Below are 18,977 nucleotides of genomic sequence, written 5' to 3'. Positions count from 1 at the left end.
ATTACACATTTGTGTGCACAGTGGCAAAGCACTATTAAAAAAAAATTCTTAAAATTTTTTAATGCAAATTCCGAAAGTAGTCATTATCGGTCACTTGATAGGCACATGGTCATGTTATGTGTCAATATTAGCAGTAAAAATAAATACATGTTTTCCACCAGGGCAGTAAAATGTGAAGTTTAGCTGCTGATCTGAGCTTCTCTGCTGTTACCGTTTTATTTGTTGCCAATTAGTGATCACCTGATTGTCTCAGGAAATTAATCCAACTACATGTTTTTTCTACCAGAGCAGTAAAAGTTTAGCTGGCTGATGCTTCCATGCTGTAAGCTAATGTTTTATTGCCAATAACTGATCAGCTGATTTTCTCGCTAACCTGAAAAGTCAAACCACAGCGCTGGAGAATAACAAGGCTACATGAAATTAATCCAACTCAGATTTTATACCACTGACCACTGACACTTCTCTTGGTGACTATGGCTCTAGCTAAAGCTATCAAACAATAGCTTTCATTTGCATTGCTAAAGTACGACTAACACCTGTCCAGCAGAAAACAGACAACTACAACTTTGAAAACATCTTTCAAACATCAAAGCCTTCCATCTGGGAAAATCCACACCGATTATGTCCATGTTATCCAATGAAGGTTAAAAACAAGGGCAACTGGACTTGGTGGAAGATACTTGAAGACGTTTCGTCCCTCATCCAAGGGACTTCTTCAGTTCTGACTGACTGGTAGGGAAACTCAGCTATTTAACCTCAGTGGGGTATGACCTCAAAAAGTAGAGAGGCTGCAGTTTTGGCTGATGAATATGTGTTGACCCACTGAAGTGTTTTTGAAAGTAATGGAGAAATTCGCCTCAAGAATGATAGTTACTTTAGGCATGGACGGTCAAAAGTCATTGACACACCACCTCTGAAGTTCAGTCATGGTGGGTGTGCACCAGTTGGCTCTGACATTTGCAGGTATTGTCAGGTAAAGGGGTACTGGAAAAAAAGACTGTCCACTGCTTGGGAGATCTCCCAATCAGGTGAAACCTGTTGCCATGGCTGTTTCAGTCACTGCAGTGCGGGGTTTGGTCAGCTGCAGGCCCAGGCTGGTCTAGTGGATTCTCAGGCTGATTTCTCTGCTTTCATCTCAGATGGATGTGTCTCATTGATGGGCAGTAGTGTACAGGTCCCCATAAAGATCTTGAGAGACACTGGGGCACTGGATTCTTTTATTCTTGAGTCAGTGTTACCATTTTCACCTGAAACTGATACTGGTGGTTGTGTAATCACTCTGGGTATGGTTCCATTCTCTGTCCCACTGCATCAACTGGTTCTTAATTGTGATCTTGTTCAGGGGGAGGTGTCAGTCGGTGTATGGTCTCAGTTGCCTGTTGAGGGTGTTCATATGATTCTAGGGAATGATTTGGCTGGGGATAAAGTGTGGGCTGATGGGGTGCCTAATATAGTGAGGCTACCAGCTGTTCCCTCAGGGTTAGCAATCTTTAAATTGTCCTTAGGTGCGCAAACCACCAGTAGAGCAGAAAGATATTCGGGTGTTCCCAGATGGGAGAACTGCTAATCTCACTAATTATAACCCTCCAACAAGTCCCTACATTCCACTCTGACACTTTAATAGACAAGTGCAGATGAAAAACTTGAGATTTTTTGGAGGGCTGCCAGCCAGGCAGGATTTCCTCTCATCTTGAGCAGTATTTGTACAAAGAATGAAGGTGACAGCTGCACCATTTGCCAGAATAACGTCAAAGCATATTCTTCCTTCACATGCTGGTTAGAGGCACTTCTACAGTTCTGAAATTAGTTTTTTAAGTGTTTCAGCAATTCTGTATACAATACCAGCTGACACCAGCTCATCCTGGAATTCAAGATTCAAAGTGTTTATTGTCAGATGTTCAAGTTTCCCTGTACAATGAAATTCTTACTTTGCTGTCCACATCGAATACCTACAATAAAAATAAAATAAAACATATCTATAAATAAAAATAAAATAAAAATAGATAGAGATATTAAATGAGCATCAAAAAGTGTATTCATCAGATGTAAATAAATAAATATAAACACTTTGTCGTGCAGGCAGACAAATTAAACAGTTGATGAATTTGATGAACAGTTGATGAATTATATACATGTGGAAATTGTGCATGGAGCAATGTGCAGATGTGCAATAACAGTGCAATTAACATGGCATGGTACAGTTTAAAGATGGGCATGACTATGGAATCCACACATCTATCAACTGTATAGGAGTCAGATGGCAGTGGGCAGGAAAGAGTTCTTCAGTCTTGTAGTCCTACATTTCACACTTCTATATTTCCGACCCGAGGATATCAGTTCGTGTAGGGGGTGGGTGGTATCATTGATAATGGAGGCAGCTCTCCTGTGGACAGGGAGGGTAGTGGAGTCCTGGTGATCTTTTCAGCTGTCTTCACTATTCTCTGCAGGCATTTGCGGTCCATAGCAGTAGTGTTGCCAGACCACACAGTGATGCAGCTGGTCAGAATGCTCTCAAAAGTGCACCTGTAGAAATCGCTGAGGATCTTAGGTGACATACCAAACTTCCTCAGTCTCCTCAGGAAGTACAGCCATTGTTGAGCCTTCTTGACCAGCTGAGTAGCGTTCAGTGTCAAAGTGAGGTCCTCGCTGATGTGGACGCCCAGATATTTAAGGCTGCTCACTCTCTCTACCTCATGCTCCCGGATGAACAGTGGCTGATGAGGTTTCCTCTCCTTCCTTATGTCCACTATTATCTCATCACATCACATTATCTATCACACTGTGTCGTCCGCACTACACAGTAGTGTAGTGCGTATGATGTTGTCCTTGTGGGAGACAGCACAGTCATGAGTGAACAGGATGTAGAGGATGGGGCTGAGGACGTAACCCTGGGGAGTGTTAATGTTTGTTATAATGGTTGCTGAGGTTCTGTTACCAATCCTGACTGACTGGGGCCTGCAAGTCAGAAAGTCCAGGAGCCATTTGCAGAGTTTCGGGTGCAGTCCAAGTGCAGACAGTTTGTTGGTGAGTTTGTGAGGGATGACTGTACAAAGAGCATCCTGATGTAGGAGTCTTTGTTTTCTAGGTGGGAGAGGGAGTAATAGAGGGCAGCAGCGATGGCGTCTGAGGGTGACCTGTTGGGCCGGCAGGCATACTGCATTGGGTCCAGGGATCCGGTATTGTGCTCTGAATGTGAGCCAGGACTCAAAGCATTTCATTATGATTGGAACGAGAGCTACTGGCCTGTAATCATTTAGTCAGGTGGGTGCGTTCTTCTTGGGTATAGGAATGATAGTTGTTGTTTTGAAGCAGGAAGGTACGGTGTTCTGGCTGAGGCAGAGGTTGAAGATGGAGGTGAGAACATCAGCCAGCTCGTTAGCACATGCTCTGAGTGCCTTCCCTAGAATGTTGTCAGGTCCTGCTGCCTTGCAGGGATTGATCTTCCTCGGGGCTCTGTGTACCTGGCCAGGTGTGACTGTTAAGCCGCTTTTCCATTCCATTCCATTTCCATTAGGTAATAAAATAAGGGACGCCTATTTTTCTGTATTGAAGGTGGCCAAAGGCCCGATGGTGTGCCAGTGGTGGTATATCATAATTTAAAATATGTTTTCAGAAAAGTATTAAGGTTGTTACCAATGGACATTATTATAAGCTATATGCTATTGAAATCAGTGTGAACAGATGCACTCAATCTTATCATAGACTAGTGTTAATATTGTCATAGCTGAATACACAGCTATGACAATAATAAACATAGGCCAACAATGTGTGACAGTGAGACTGCAAAAATAGGCTTTGATAGGAACTTGTGAGATGTGAACTGTATTATCTTATTAAATCAACATGTCCATAACTTATTAACTATAAATAGGCTAAAACAAATGACAAAAGACTTTTGCAAACGATTTTCCATGAACATCTGTGGACCAGAAGTAGTAGGCCTTGTGTGCAGTATTGGAGCATGTTAGGCCTACTTCCTTTTATGAATGTTTTCTTGTCAGAAGTACTCATGCAGCACTAAATAGCTGTTTGTCTTTCAAACAGCTACAATAAAACCATGAACAGGACTGCTCAAAGTTGAGAGTGATCAAAAGCTAATGAGCTCCACAGAGCACCTATTCTTGCTGTCACTTTGTTGGTCATTCTGGAAAATATCGTTTCCACATAACCAGCGGATGCTGCGATGCTTGTGATGTGGCTGTTGATGGACAGGATGAGAAACTGCTAATGAACTTGAGTAATTGTAAACAGTGGTGTGAACACAGATTCTGGCTAAAATATTTGTCATTTTTCTGCAGTAGCCTAATACCATCCAAACAATCAAACCACACATTAATAACCTATCTACAGACGTTTCTAAATTTATTTCAACAGTATTTTGATTGGTCCATAAATATATTTATGTATTTTTCAGTTTTCATTTAGCCTATTGTTATTTCTATAGTAGGCTATTGAAGGATGCAATTCCATGGATTAATTAGGCAAAACACATAGTTGTTTACATTCACATAGGCACTATATTTTGATAATTAAATGTGTATAAAACAGCCTATATTTCTCTCTTATCTCTAATTAAATTAATTTAATGCTTATGTGTCTGACTGTATACCTCAACCTTAAAAAACTAATCATACCATAATGTAGACATGTGAGTCATTTACAATGTAAAAATATTTCTTAACAAATAGGCAGCATATGAAATCCAGCGTGATCAATCAGAAAATTAGTATGTTTTATTAAATCATTACAGTGCCTCGACATGCTGTCAAACGTCTGACAGGCCACTGTGCATCACACATAACACTTGTTGGTACTTAAGCATCACCTTTCGAGGGGACGGGGGGGTTCTCAAGCTGCCGCCACCTTTGTTTCAATTCTACTCTCTGCCAAAAGACCCGCCTTCATCTGCCTCCAATTGACCCTGAACCTGATGGTCTTGATTAAACCAACAAAGGCAACGAGTATTACCCAATCAGCAGAGATAGAAAAGAGCAAGTCATCACAGAATGCGGGTGGGATGATTTGCATAGGATGCTGCATTAAAGACAACTTGGAAAAACGGGACAAACCTTGCCCCGTATTGATTCAAAACAGGACGCTCTATTTAGTTCTTAAATACGGTACGATTCCGTATTTTAAAGGACGGGTGGCAACCCTATTTGTAGGGCTGATGGTGTTGATGGTGGTCTTATAGTCTGTAATTGTCCGCTTGGAGTCCTTTTAAGGTGTATTAATTTCAATGATTGTGAACATATTTTTTGTATTTGTAAAAGACGTTTTTTATTAGGATTATGGTGTAAATATGGGCAGCTCTCTCCACGCAGGTACCAGTGCCATCCACCAGTGGGCAGTATAGTTTCTGCCACTAGGCTAAACTAATTTTTATTAAGAAATTATATTTTAATTAATTATTCAGTAAAACCATATGGTATTGCAAATATTATTGTTAATTGTTCATCAGACAACAGCAACATCAATAAATGAAGTGCTACATGATCTGGCATACTCCTGTAATACATTATTTTACTGTACTGTTATCATGCATTTTGTTATATCTTAGGAAAGTTGGCTCATCTGGACTAACATACTAAAGCTAAAAACATCTCAAAAACACCTCACATCTAGTGCATCAATATGACCACTGACAGATAACTGTAAAATGTAAGCTCACTGTTTCTGCACCACAGTCCATTATAAACCACATAATACATGAAGTTTACAAAGGATTGTTTACAAGATTTATAATGCAGAAGATTCTCAAGCGACGATGTCTTCTAGCAAGCTGATCGGATGAGGTCAAGGACGGCGGGGGGAGCAGCATTGGAGAAGGCTAGAGGACAAGATCAAGGCAACACGAAGAGAGGTTAGTCAGCTCTCAGAGCTACAGAAAGGTGCAAGGAAGGGGCTACCTAAGAAAGCTGTTGATACCTGAGGAGAGCTTGTGGATCTAAGAACAGATCACAGCAATCTCCCAGAACAAGATCCAGTAACCATTACAACGAGAGACATCCAAGAAAGAGTGGCAGAGCTGGACAGCACCAGGCCCTGACATGATCCACACCTACTGGCTGAAGAAACTAACTGCACTCCATGAACGCCTGGCAGCACAAATGAACCAACTGCTGATGGATGGGACCCACCCAGAATGGTTAACCCAAGGACGGACAGTCCTGATCATGAAGGATCCCCCAAAAGGGAACAATCCCATCCAACAAATAATAGGGGTGCTGCAGGCTAATGGAAACCATGAGGAGGCTGCAAGGAAGTCCGCCACAGCCAAATACCTACAGAGAGTAAGGCAGTTCCTGAAAAGTCAGCTGCATGATCCGAGCCATCAACACATACCCCGCTGGTATAATAAACTGGGCAAAGGAGGAGATAGAGGCTACTGACATCACGACAAGAAAGCTCCTCACAATGCATGGAGGGTTTCACCCCAAATCCAGCACCCTGAGACTGTACACCAAGTGTAGCGAGGGAGGCCGGGGGCTAGTGAGAGTCAAGAAGATGGCCCCCAAAGATGAAGGCTTAGTGAGTACCTCAGCCAGCAGAAACCCGAGGGTGAGGACAAGGAAGATGAATAACCTTCATGGAGGGACAAGCCGTTGCACCGCATGTACCACAGACAAATAGAAGAAGTGGCTGATATCAAGAAATCCTACCAGTGGCTGGAAAAGGCTGGACTGAAGGACAGCACAGAAGCACTAATCACAAGAACAGGCACTCAGTACAAGATCAATAGAGGCTGGGGTCTACCACACCAGGCAGGACCCCATGTGCAGACTGTGCAAGGATGCCCCTGAGACAGTACAGCACATAACAGCAGGGTGTAAGATGCCGGCAGGAACAGCGTACATGGAACGCCATAACCAGGTAGCTGTCATAGTGTACAGGAACATCTGCCGTGAGTATGGGCTGGAAGTCCCAAGGTTAAAATGGAAGACACTTCCTAAGGTAGTTGAACATGACCGAGCTAAGATCCTGTGGGACTTCAAGATCCAGACTGACAAACTGGTGATGGCTAACCAACCAGACATCGTGTTGATTGACAAACAGCAGAAGAAGGCTGCAGTGATAGATGTGGCAATCCCAAGCAACAGCAACATCAAGAAGAAGGAACACGAGAAGCTTGAGAAATACCAAGGCCTGAAAGAGGAGCTAGAGAAGATGTGGAAAGTAAAAGCAACAGTGGTGCCAGTGGTAATCGGAGCACTGGGGGCTGTGACCCCCAAACTGTGAGAGTGGCTACAGCAGATTCCAGGTAAAACATCAGAGGTCTCTGTCCAGAAGAGATATTGACTCTTGTGGAGATTTGAATTGGCTGAACTGTGGGTTCTGCAATGAGCATTGACAGTAATACACTCAGTTCAACTGTGTAAACTTCATTATCTTGTCTGTCGGTACCTGATGATATTATTTCATGCATCCCTTGGCTCTTAAATTATCATATTATAATGTAATACTCCTTTTCCTCCATTACTCATCAAGCAGCCCATTTTACTTTCTAATCTTCTTCCTTTTTATCATGGCTGACATATCCTACTCTAATAATAATAATATATTGATCATGCATCTTAAATTAAAATACCTGGTTGTTAAGTAAGGAGCGAGTATTGTCTTGAACTGAAAGACATGGATCCTTTTGTGGATGCAAACATATTTTTTGAGTAAATATATTGAACATTGTTTTAACATATTGTTTTGAATATGTTGTTGAATTCTGTGAATTATGATATTTCTAATCTGATGGACTAAGGAATAAGGAATAATTCATTCAAAATCCATAATTACTGTATGTAGTGTCTCACAGTCTCATAGTCTGTGGGCCAGTACCGAAAAATCTGCACCTCTTCTGTGGCTAATACTCAAGGCAAAATCATACAAAATGATCCTTACTCTTTGTAGTCAAGCAGCAGAAGTTCAGTGACAATATGCATAAACTACTGGCCCATTTTGGGTTGAACTAAATATGTAAGAGTAGTCTTACTTGTCAATGTTTATAACACAGGGCGTAAGAGTATACCCACTTATCCAGACACCACTACACCACTGTGTTTAGTTAAGAGGACATGTCGGAAATACAGTGTCTAGAGTAAATGTAGCCTAATTTCCAATACTGTTTTTGTTTTTGTTGGGGATTCAACATGGGGTCAGGTTTGGTGATTAGCTGAATGCCAAAGCTATTCTACAAAAATTGATAAAAGTATTAATATTCAAAATTATTAATGATGAATAATAATAAATACAGGGCACCACTCTGGAATCAGGGATCAGTAACCAAATACGATTCATCTGAAAGGTTTGTCCACCTATAAATGGCAATAGTAAGACTAGGCCATTACATAACTGTTAACGTGCCTTTAAACTCCTCATTTCCTGACACTATCAAAGTGCCTTCTTCTGGTTAAAATACGGAGCATGTGCCACTGCGGAAAAACTCTGCCTGCACGGCCGAACATGACCCTTTTGTGCGAACGCGCACCAACTCCAATTAAGTTAACACCGACTCAACAAACTAACAATTTATTCACCGTCGTAGTACCGTTTAATACCAGTGTAGTGGTCAGAGTTTGTCAACGCTGAGTTTGCTTGATAAGTCAGAGTTAAGTCCGAGTAGGTTGAACTCCCTTCGTAGTACAGGCCAGTGGACCAACACTAAACAAAACACAAACAAGGACATGACCAAAAAATTTAATTACAGAAACCACACCAGAAAAACAAAACCACAACAGCCTTAACCAAGAATAAAACAGGAGCTAATAACACTCAAACCATGAAACCTTCGTCATTTTTAAATGGCTTTCTTACTTGTTAATTGATACTGTCATGACATCTTAGAAAGTGACAGTAAGAGTTGAAGTGCTAGGTGTGAAAGTATTAGAGTTCAGCAGCTTGATAGAAGTTAACTTGAGTTTGTTTGATTTATATTTCCTGTAAGACCAGGACTAAAAAGAAATGTTAGCAAAAGGGTTTTAATAAATGCTCAGTAATACAGAAGATTTTGCAAAAGAGGAGGTGGTAGTAGAATGGTCGGAGGAGCAGAGGTAGGCAAGGCGTGCATTAAGTCCAGGTCTGGTGGTATGACTGGTAGTGAAGTCGACACCGACTCCAAAGAACTTTAGGAGTTTTGGCCAAGAGTATGTTACCACGTGAGTGAATCAAACAATCTAGCGTTGATATGAGAGTCACAGAGTTAATTTAATTAATTAATAGAGTTAATTTTGTTCAAAGAGACATTTAGAAAAATACATATCCACTGCCAGAGTTAGATGAGAACAACAATACCACTATCATGTCTGTCTAAAAAAGTGCAAGCTACAGCCCGCAGACGATTAGCTTAGCTTAGCATAAAGACTGAGTTTCATTTTTTTTTGTCTAACTCTCAGCAAATAAGCATATTTCCTTGAATGTCAAAATATTCTTTTAAGAATTGATCAACTTTACACGAGTCTGTATGCATGGTTGTATACTACATACCTCATCAGTGTTGGGAGTAACGGGTTACAAAAGTAACGCAATTACAGTAATGTATTGTTTTTTGCTGTAACGCAGTAATATAGCGCATTACTAAATAAAATTTGGTAATATTATATCCATTACAATCTCAGTAACGCACATTACAACGCATTTTAACACAAAATTAAGTTGTTATGTTCACCAACACACAGAAACATTTTGGCGGCAGAGAACGTTATTTATTGTAGGCAGGGTGCAAACTACAGGTGATCTCAGCTCCTCTTAACAAGATCCCCTGATGGATTATGGAAAAAATGTATTTCTTTAGGCTATCTGTTTATGCTTTAACAAATTACTTTTGATGATTAGAAACTCCTGGTATGGATGAAAATGAAAAGAAAATGAAAATTAGTCTCTGACCTATAACACAAGACAAACTACAGACTTCAGTGACCTAAATTCTCAAGGTATCATTATTATTATTACACCTGTTCTGCAGGTATACATGAGGAAATCCTTGTACAGAACATAATAATCGTTCTGTTTGTACACCTCTCGTAGTACATCCATGGCCTGGAGGGTTAAAAGATAACAGTCAATAACAGGGTTGAAGAAACAACAATTTTTGTCTGTTGGAGCTTGAGGCAAAACTGGACGAGTAACGCCCTTCAAGCTACATGTGTTTTGGGTGACTTTTTATATAAATCAATACGCCACTGCAGTCATTCTGCAAGAAAATGTGTTTTGGGTGACTTTTTACATAAATCAATATGCCACTGCAGTCATTCTGCAAGAAAATGTGTTTTGGGTCCGTGGCTGAAGGGAGGGGGTGGAATTTTTCTTTGGTTGGATACAATTTTGCAGTAATACAAAGGCAGGTTATGAGTAAATAAATGAATGAATAAATTTCCCTCCAACACATGACAACTCATGTTGCCTCTCTATAGGTCAGCAGACTGTCTACAGCAATCACAAAATAAAAATAACACTAGTCAGATGAAGTTTTAATTCAATAAATTATTCATATAATACCATATAATATAAGTATCTGTATCAAGTTTATTGCATTTAATGTCTGTTGACAGCCTCCGATCAGGTACAAAAACCTTTTCAACACCTTCAAGTGCGACTTTTCAAGGCCTACAGATACCCTGTAGAAGGGTAATTAAAATTTTCTGGTTAAAAATACCAAAAATAAAATCCCACAGAGCTACTTAAAAACAGCTTTCTTAAAAGCTATAGGACACAAAGCACAAAGCCAAACTATTGCTCATTTTACTTACTTACATGAACACACAGGTTTTCTATACTAGAATGAAATTATCTGGAGACCTGCAACTTCTAGACCAGCTTCACCTAAGAGGCTGTGACTCAAGAGGTTGTTTGTAAATCACAAGACAGACAATAACCCCATTGGTGTAAAATATGCTGGTATAAAAGTGCCATACAAAATAAATGCATTTCATATATGTCCTGTTAATCTGGATGATATGAATGATATGTAAGTGAGCGAGAAGAGGGAAGATAAGCAGTAAGTTTCAGTGTGGCAGTCAATTCTACGGTGTAGGTGTGTGTCCGTTAATGAAAGACTGTCTGTTGTTTTCCAACAGCTGGAATGTGAAGGAGGTTAGTGCTGGCCTGAAAGATAACAGTTCGTTTTTTTCGCCGCTAGTTCAAGTCAGTTTATTGTCATTCATCCACACCAAGTACAAAAATTAATGAAATGCTGTTTCTCACGGTCCTTGGTGCTTAAAACAATATCAAAATAATCAACTTACAAAGACAAGACACAATACAACACAGCCATGTAACTTTACACAGACAAAAAGCGCCGTGAACATGGTGTGGCTGGATCATTGTAAAGTGTGTAGTGCAACCCTTTCTGAATCTATACTAATAATAGCAGCACCAGAAATGAAAATAGCAGCAACAGAGGTCGGTAATAGTTCTGTAATCACACTATGTAACATTAGCTACATTTATAGGAAGTAACGTTAAATAACCACATGTCATTACTACCTACTTGGATGGATCATTACAAATACTTAAAAAGTAACAAGTAGTCACACTTTGAGAAAATGAGATCCTTATTCTATTCGTTTTACAATCGTAGCCCTCTAATCATAATGTGATGCCTACAGATTCCCACCCCTAGAGGTGATGCATAATAATTGGTGTGGGGCCCCAAAGCAAAATGGTTATTCAACTGTAACAAGAGTATACGATTGATTTTGAGAATGGTTAACCACGATAGCTTCCGTTTTCCTTTATCAAATGCTTAGAAATTAGGAATCGTATAACTGCTTGTGACATTTAGGAAGAGGATTGACATTGTTGAAAGATATATGATTAAACCCGCGCAAATAGACTTTCTTAGACATTACTCTTAATTTAAGGTTTCTTAAAACACAACAACCGCGAGAGAGAAAAAAGTTCCTCCCCGTTTGACAGGAGAGAGACAAACGTGGTCACCCTAGATCAGGATTTCTGCAGGTTTCACCTAGTCAAATTTATGACTTTGTAAGACCTTTTTAAGACATTTTAAACATTTAAAATGCCTTTATTGTATTGGCTTGGTCATATAAGACTTAAAATACATTCTTCCTTGCTCTTGCTGTCCCCGAGAGAGGTTCTGTGTGAGCACATTTACAAGGCTCTGTGCAGCTGCAGCTACTGTCGGGTTAAGCTCGACATTCTGACAAACAAAGGTTAACAAAGACAATACACGTTAAAGGCAATAAACTTGAGCTCGGCTCTGAAATAAGTGCAGAATTAACAAACCAGCTAGTAGTGTGAAGCTAGTTCATGCTAATCCTAGCGATGCCTGATTTCCAGCTTTGTCCAGTTGTCCACCTAAAGACAAGCTTTCCCTTTGTGTCCCTATGATATAAAAAATTGCCACTGTGGAATACTGTGTCAAAGTGTTGCTGATTAACTGCACAATCTGGCATAGTTTATTGTTCTCATAGTGTAATTTGTGTCTTGTGTTGTCTGTAACAGCTTTTTTAACTGAACTTTGTGGTGGACATGCATTTGTATACTGTTAATCACATATACGTGAACAGAATGCATTGAGTCACAGTTATCACTGAAGCAACAGTTTCTGAAGGAAACATGACTGAGGAGAGTCTTCTGCCTTCTTTGTTAGGGTGTCACATGATTTCAGTCCCTCTCAGTTGAAGCCACGCCCCCTCCGCAAAATCAGGCCCAAAAGTCTGGAACTGAAAAAAACTGATCTAAAACTGAAACAATAAGATGTGAATGTGTAAAAAAAAAAAAATGCTTTAATTCTCAAAACATAAAATATGGAACTGAAAATATAAGTCCTCAAATATCAAAATATATAAAAGTGAAAAATGAAAATTAATAATTTATTCAGAATAATTCCAGAATTAAATCAAAACATTTGATTTAAACTGAAAAAAAAAAATCGTACACTTCTTTTTTTTTTGAATATATGGTTGTATTTTTCAAGTTTAAGACCAAAACTTACATGTTCAATTACAAGTATTAACAAATTTGCTTTAGATCAAACTTGATTTAGATCCATAAAAAACACAATGCTACTAGTTTTGGTATTTTTATTAAAACATTTTGTACAATATGCAAATAACACTTAAATTACACTTGTAGCCTACTGTGCATGTCACCATATTTACTTTGCGACAACTCCCATTATCTTCACTACAGCAAAAAAATATCTGGGCTGTGTCTCAATTCGGGTACTTCCTTGAGTATACTAATATGCAGTACACTATGTACTTACTTGCTTAGTGCATTGATTTTGACAGGGTAGTGTTGTCTTAAATCAAACACTACTGTTGTGCACTAAATGGAAATGACTATCGCAAGATTGCACAATACTAACGTCATGTATAATAAAAATAATAAAGTAACGACAGTCCTCTTTTCATACTATTTTTGTTGTCTATTTGTTTTATTTAAGATTTAAAAGCCAATAATTTTCTGTACATCACGAGCCAGATGTCTCTTGATTTGATTTAAATGAAAATGAAAATGTAATGACAGAATAACGGCGGTCCGAACATTAAAACTTACAGCTGTGGTTTCCTCTGCTGTTGTTGCTGGAGTTAGCTGCTGTGTTGGCTGCAGAGGTCTAACCCTAACCTGGTTTTTGAACAAAAACATTAGTGTGGAGGTAGCCTTAGCTAATCTCTAGCTAACTTAGTAGCTCATGAATCATGCATGTTAGCAGGCTGCCTGTTTGCCTATACCTGCCTAAGCCTAATGCCATGATGTCTATGAAGATTCTCAGTCATCCAGGTCATAGTTATCCAACGAAGGTTAAAATCAAGGGCAACTGGACTTGGTTGAAGATACTGGAAAACGTTTCGTCCCTCATCCAAACTAATGCCAAACTAAAGGGTAAGGAGGTGTGAATTAGGGCTGAACGATTTGCAATTGCAATTTTTTGCAATTACATTATTGCGATTTAATATGCGATTCATTTTTAAGCTCTTTACCTTCTGTATTATTACCGTATAGTATAACCAACACAATATTAGATAGATTAAACATACACTGTTCTTTCTTGTGGGTCAGGCCTGTGTTATGATGAAATGCATGAATTATTATTATGAGCAATGGGGAGAAGAAGTATTCAATTTTAACAATATCAGAAAGATAATTTGAGTGAATAATATGATATAATATCATCAGGTTGGCCTAACTACAGACCACAAGAAAAACTAAGTTCACCAAAGTGTGTTATACAGTAGGTGCTCAATACAAAACCCACAGTTCAACCACCGATTGTTAGTTCAATTCACCTAGGAGTCCATCTTTCTATATCCCAGTAAGCAAACAAAAAATATTCAGTTTGAGGTTCAATTCAAAAGTTGGCCAATGAAAGTTGGCTTCCTCCGCAGACTGCTTTACTCTTGGCTGTTATGTGACCAGAGGGTAATCGTAGCCTTTGCGATTAGAAAATCCTGTTTTATCACATCGAGGTAATACCGCAAATGCATTTAATTGTACAGCCCTGGTGTGAATACAGGAAGAGAAGTTTAAGCTCCAAATGTTCAATCAACAAGCTATGATTTTCTGTGAATTGATGTCGCTAGGCTGGACGGAGAGTTTATGTCCTATTTTGACAGAATAAATCAGTAGCGTGTGTAAATAAGATACTGTTACTTGTAGAATTATTGAATAGATATACGGTTTGTTGATCTGAGAGTGGAACCTGCAATTGACGTAAGCCCACAGAGGAGCCCTGCAGCCTCAGGCAGATTTTCTCTGAATTTTTAGGAAGAGGTGAAAAAAACCCTCACAGGGGCGCAGCCTGAAGAAGGAGATCCATGGTTATATAAGTCGGAGCACAGCAAGCTTTCTTCAGTTCTGCCTTGTACATGCAGGGATTGAATTTTTTTTTTGTCTTGTAAGTTACAAAACGTGTTTGTGTGAGATTTTATGCTTTTGTCCTTCATCACAACTCTGAAAGTAAAGGGTAAGATCTTTATTAGTTTTCTCTACTTTTAATTGCTCTCACTTTCTTTCCAATTTAATTACTTATGATTGAAAATAAATGGACTTTTGAAAACCCACTAGCGATCTAATTTACTGTCAGTGTTAATAAACAAATAAGATGTTTTTCACCATCAGGGTTATCACTTAATGGATGGAGGTGTTAACAAGACAAGTGCATTGAACAAATATTCAATCATGAAATTCTGGACACTGGATGATGTTAATAAAATTCAGCTGAAGTGAAGCTGAGGCACACATACAAAATTACATTCCTGCCTTTTTCTTCACAGAGCGGATCCATCTGTCTGTAAAAAACAAAACAAAATAACAGGCATCATGGAAACTGACGGGAGTGAAGCACTGAATAAAAACCACCATGGCACGGTGCAAACCCAGCCCCGGAAACACAAGACATCAAAGAGCGCCCATGTAGGAAGCTGCTGTCTTAAGTGCTGCACAAAGAGTGTGAGCGAGGAGTGCTGCAGCTCATTTCTCAATTGTATCTTAAGTTGTTTGTGTGACAATGACGACACGTAAGTCTTAACCTCAGAAACGAATAACTGCTTGGCCATGATCACTCACTAGTTGCTTTGATTGTATTTGAAATGTGAATATAGTGTTAATTTGTGTCGTGTATATAATGCACTCATTTTTAATTCCTTCCCACAAAAACACTTCTGTTCTTTTGTCATTATTTTTAACATTGTTTTGTTCCTTCTTGTAATTACAGAAACTAACCTCGGATAGCGGGACCAGTTTTTCCAGGCTGGATTGGTTCTCAGCATCCTTCAACACTCTTCCTGATAGTCTGGTTTTCCTCTTATCTGACATATAATCACTTTAAGTCATTTTGTTCTTTTTTTTTTTTTTTAATAATCAAATTCACTGTCTGTATAAAAAACTAACTAGAAAGATGCAGTGGAAATCTGGAAATAAAATCTGAACACAAACTTGTCTTTTATAAATCTATTATACCTCCTTCAGGAGAGACCAGCCAGCAGAGAATCTGCTGCTAACTGATGAAGATCTGATCTCTTTTAAGATTGTTTTATATCCAGTCAGTCACACACAAAGAAAACCCACTACCTGTTACCTTTATTATCTGTCAAAACACTTGTGACTCTTGCACTGTAGGTTACAAAAGGTTAACCTCTTCATGTACATGAACAAACTAAAAAGAACATAGCTACTTGTGATGTGTTTTATTTCCAGTTCATGCTTCTTCAGGCAGTTCAGAACTTGATGAATACCATTTGCAGTTTCATCACTATCTTCATAAAAGTCAAGTAACTTGCACCGCACTCTATCAGAAACAGAAAAATATCTCATGCACACAGGAAACATTTTTGTTTCCCTTGTTTGAGCCGTTGGTGGCACAGGCTCACCTTCAGTCGGGGATAGATCATTCAGGATATATTGCAAAGTCTTTGAATGTTCTGTTACATTCCTTCACTTTAACACACTTTGAACTGTGTCCGTGTTGGAAATTCTTGGTACAAATAGAAAGGAAAAAGATGCGTTTTCAAATGTAGTTTTAGTTTCCTCAAGCTTGAATCAACTGTATATGTTTATAAGTTTTAGCTTTTAAGCCCTAATTGACAATCATTAAACATCTTTTAAGTCATTTCTTAACACTTAAAACATTTTATTAACTTAGTACACTGTTTTATCTTTAACATCTTTTCTTTCACCGCTTTTCATTAGTAAGAAATATTTATATAATATACATTTCATTTATTGTTTTTTTCTCCCTTCATTTCACAGTTATAATTACTTTTTATTTTGTCCATCAGGATTTTACATCATCAGCTAATAAAATATGATGCTGATGTAAAGTAGTTCATATTAGCTCTACTTGGACCAACAAGAGTAAAATGCTGCTGACACATTCATGCATCAGTAACAGTCCAGTAATATTTAACACCAATGGACACTTTACACTGCTGTGCTTATTAACTTACTTATCGGTGACCAGTGTGATTAATAACTGTTGGTCTTCTGTGTTTTGTATTTGCAATGGAGGCCTTTAAACCTTTTGGACTGTATTAAAGCACTGTGCTGTCTTTGTTTCTAGAGTGGGAGAGATTTTATCTATTTGTTGAAGTGTAATTGTTTTCATTACATTTTGTTTTTTTACTTTTACTCTACATATTTTGTATGAATGTTCTGTTACATTCCTTCACTTTAACACACTTTGAACTGTGTCCGTGTTTGAAATTCTTGGTACAAATAAAGTTCCCTTGCCTTGACTAACTCATCTGGGTCTCAAAGGAGTCAATATCTATTGAACATGTGTTTGACTTGCTGAAGACCAGACTGAAGGTAAAAAGCCCAGTCAGGAAGTAAACATGGCTGCAGTACAGGCCTGACAGCATTACCAGGGAGGAAGTGAGAGTTAAAGACGTCTACTGACTACCTACTACTACCTTCACAGCTAACAGCTGGATATGAAAACTTGGACTCTGACTAAATGAGTTCAGGCTGATTCATGTTGAACAGCATCAGACCACTTTATAACTGTGCACTTCTGAACTCTAGTGGCTGAATCAGTTATTAACTTTCATATAAGCGCCTTTAGAGAATTGTTTTTACTTGCACATTAGTACATATACTGAGTTTAAAAATATTTTCCACTGTGATCATTTTCTCATGTTTGTCATTTAGTCATTATCGTGACATATGAACTGCAGGAAAAACAGCTTGAATGGAAAACTGTCAGCTGTCCCTCCTCGAGACTTTTAGTTCTGATGAAATCAATACAACTAGATGATAAAACATGTACATTTTGTGAAAATGATGTCGAAACTACAGACCCTATGTTTTTCTCATGTAATGTAATACAGACATTTTGGCATGATATACACAAATGGGTAAAGCAAAAGATGTCTTCATTCCCAACCTCTATCTTCAGAGACAACATAACATTTGGTTTGATATTGCAAAGCAAAGATGATGAGATTTTTCATTCACAAATGTAGAATTGTGAATTCATCTCCCAAATCTGTAGCTGTTTTAAATGAATTTTAACAGTATATGAAATCCTTAAAAACTCTGAAAGAACAAAAAAATATATGACATCCTAACACTTCCCAACTGAGGTAAACAGCTGAACAAAGACTGAAATCTCCCCTTGTGTTTCCTGCCGTTTATTCATTTGAACTTATTTATTTGAATGTTTTTCTTTTTTTTTGTCATCCTTGTTTTTGGTTACTACATATATATTTCCTAATTTTTATATTAAGACCTGCTCTGAAACTGATTATATACAGCCATGTTTGTCTGTAAATTTTGCAATTTTCAATTTAAAAAAAAGAAAAAAAGCTTTTTCTACTTGGAGGACAGAAATTTCCGAGATCCCAGTTGTCTCGAACGCAGCATCACGGTCACGTGACACTTGAAACCCACGTGGCCTGGTTAGCAGTGTTTGCAAACATCCAGAGCCCTGTAAAGAGTCTTTAAAAGGGTCTGTCTGTCTTTAAAGTAGTTAGACAGACAGACAGGTTCACTCATGGGCCAAAGCTTCATGGTGCTTCATTTGCTCTAGTATACCATCAAGTGGACAATAAATGTAAAACAGGCAGAGTGATTATAACAGCAACACAGTGTGTGAAGCTTTGAATTGAATAAATTAATGAATGATGTTTGTGATGCCAATACATGACTGATTAGCTTTTTAATAAGGTGTGTCTTTATGATACAATGACAGGGTCAAAAGGAAATTGGAAACAAGGGAGAGGGTTATTGTAACTTGGTTTGTAACTTTAGATCATAGAGACAACATTTTATTCATCTCTATTAAAAAAAACACTTCCACTGTGCTGGGCTTCAGGCGGTTTCTTTTTTGGAGATGATTTTATCTGCTTTAGAAAATTATTATTAGGGTAATGTGGGGTAAGAGTTTAATTCTTACCAAAGCCCAGGGGCGTTTTTAGGATCATGAAACAATGGGGGCTTAGCCCAGCCCATAGAACTTCATATCTTCACATAATATAAAATAATATAAAATATATAATAAGAAAACTGCGACAGTATGA

This window comes from Micropterus dolomieu, linkage group LG13, assembly GCF_021292245.1.
Source record: "Micropterus dolomieu isolate WLL.071019.BEF.003 ecotype Adirondacks linkage group LG13, ASM2129224v1, whole genome shotgun sequence".
Lineage (NCBI taxonomy): Eukaryota > Metazoa > Chordata > Actinopteri > Centrarchiformes > Centrarchidae > Micropterus > Micropterus dolomieu.
This window is presented reverse-complemented; position numbering follows the sequence as displayed.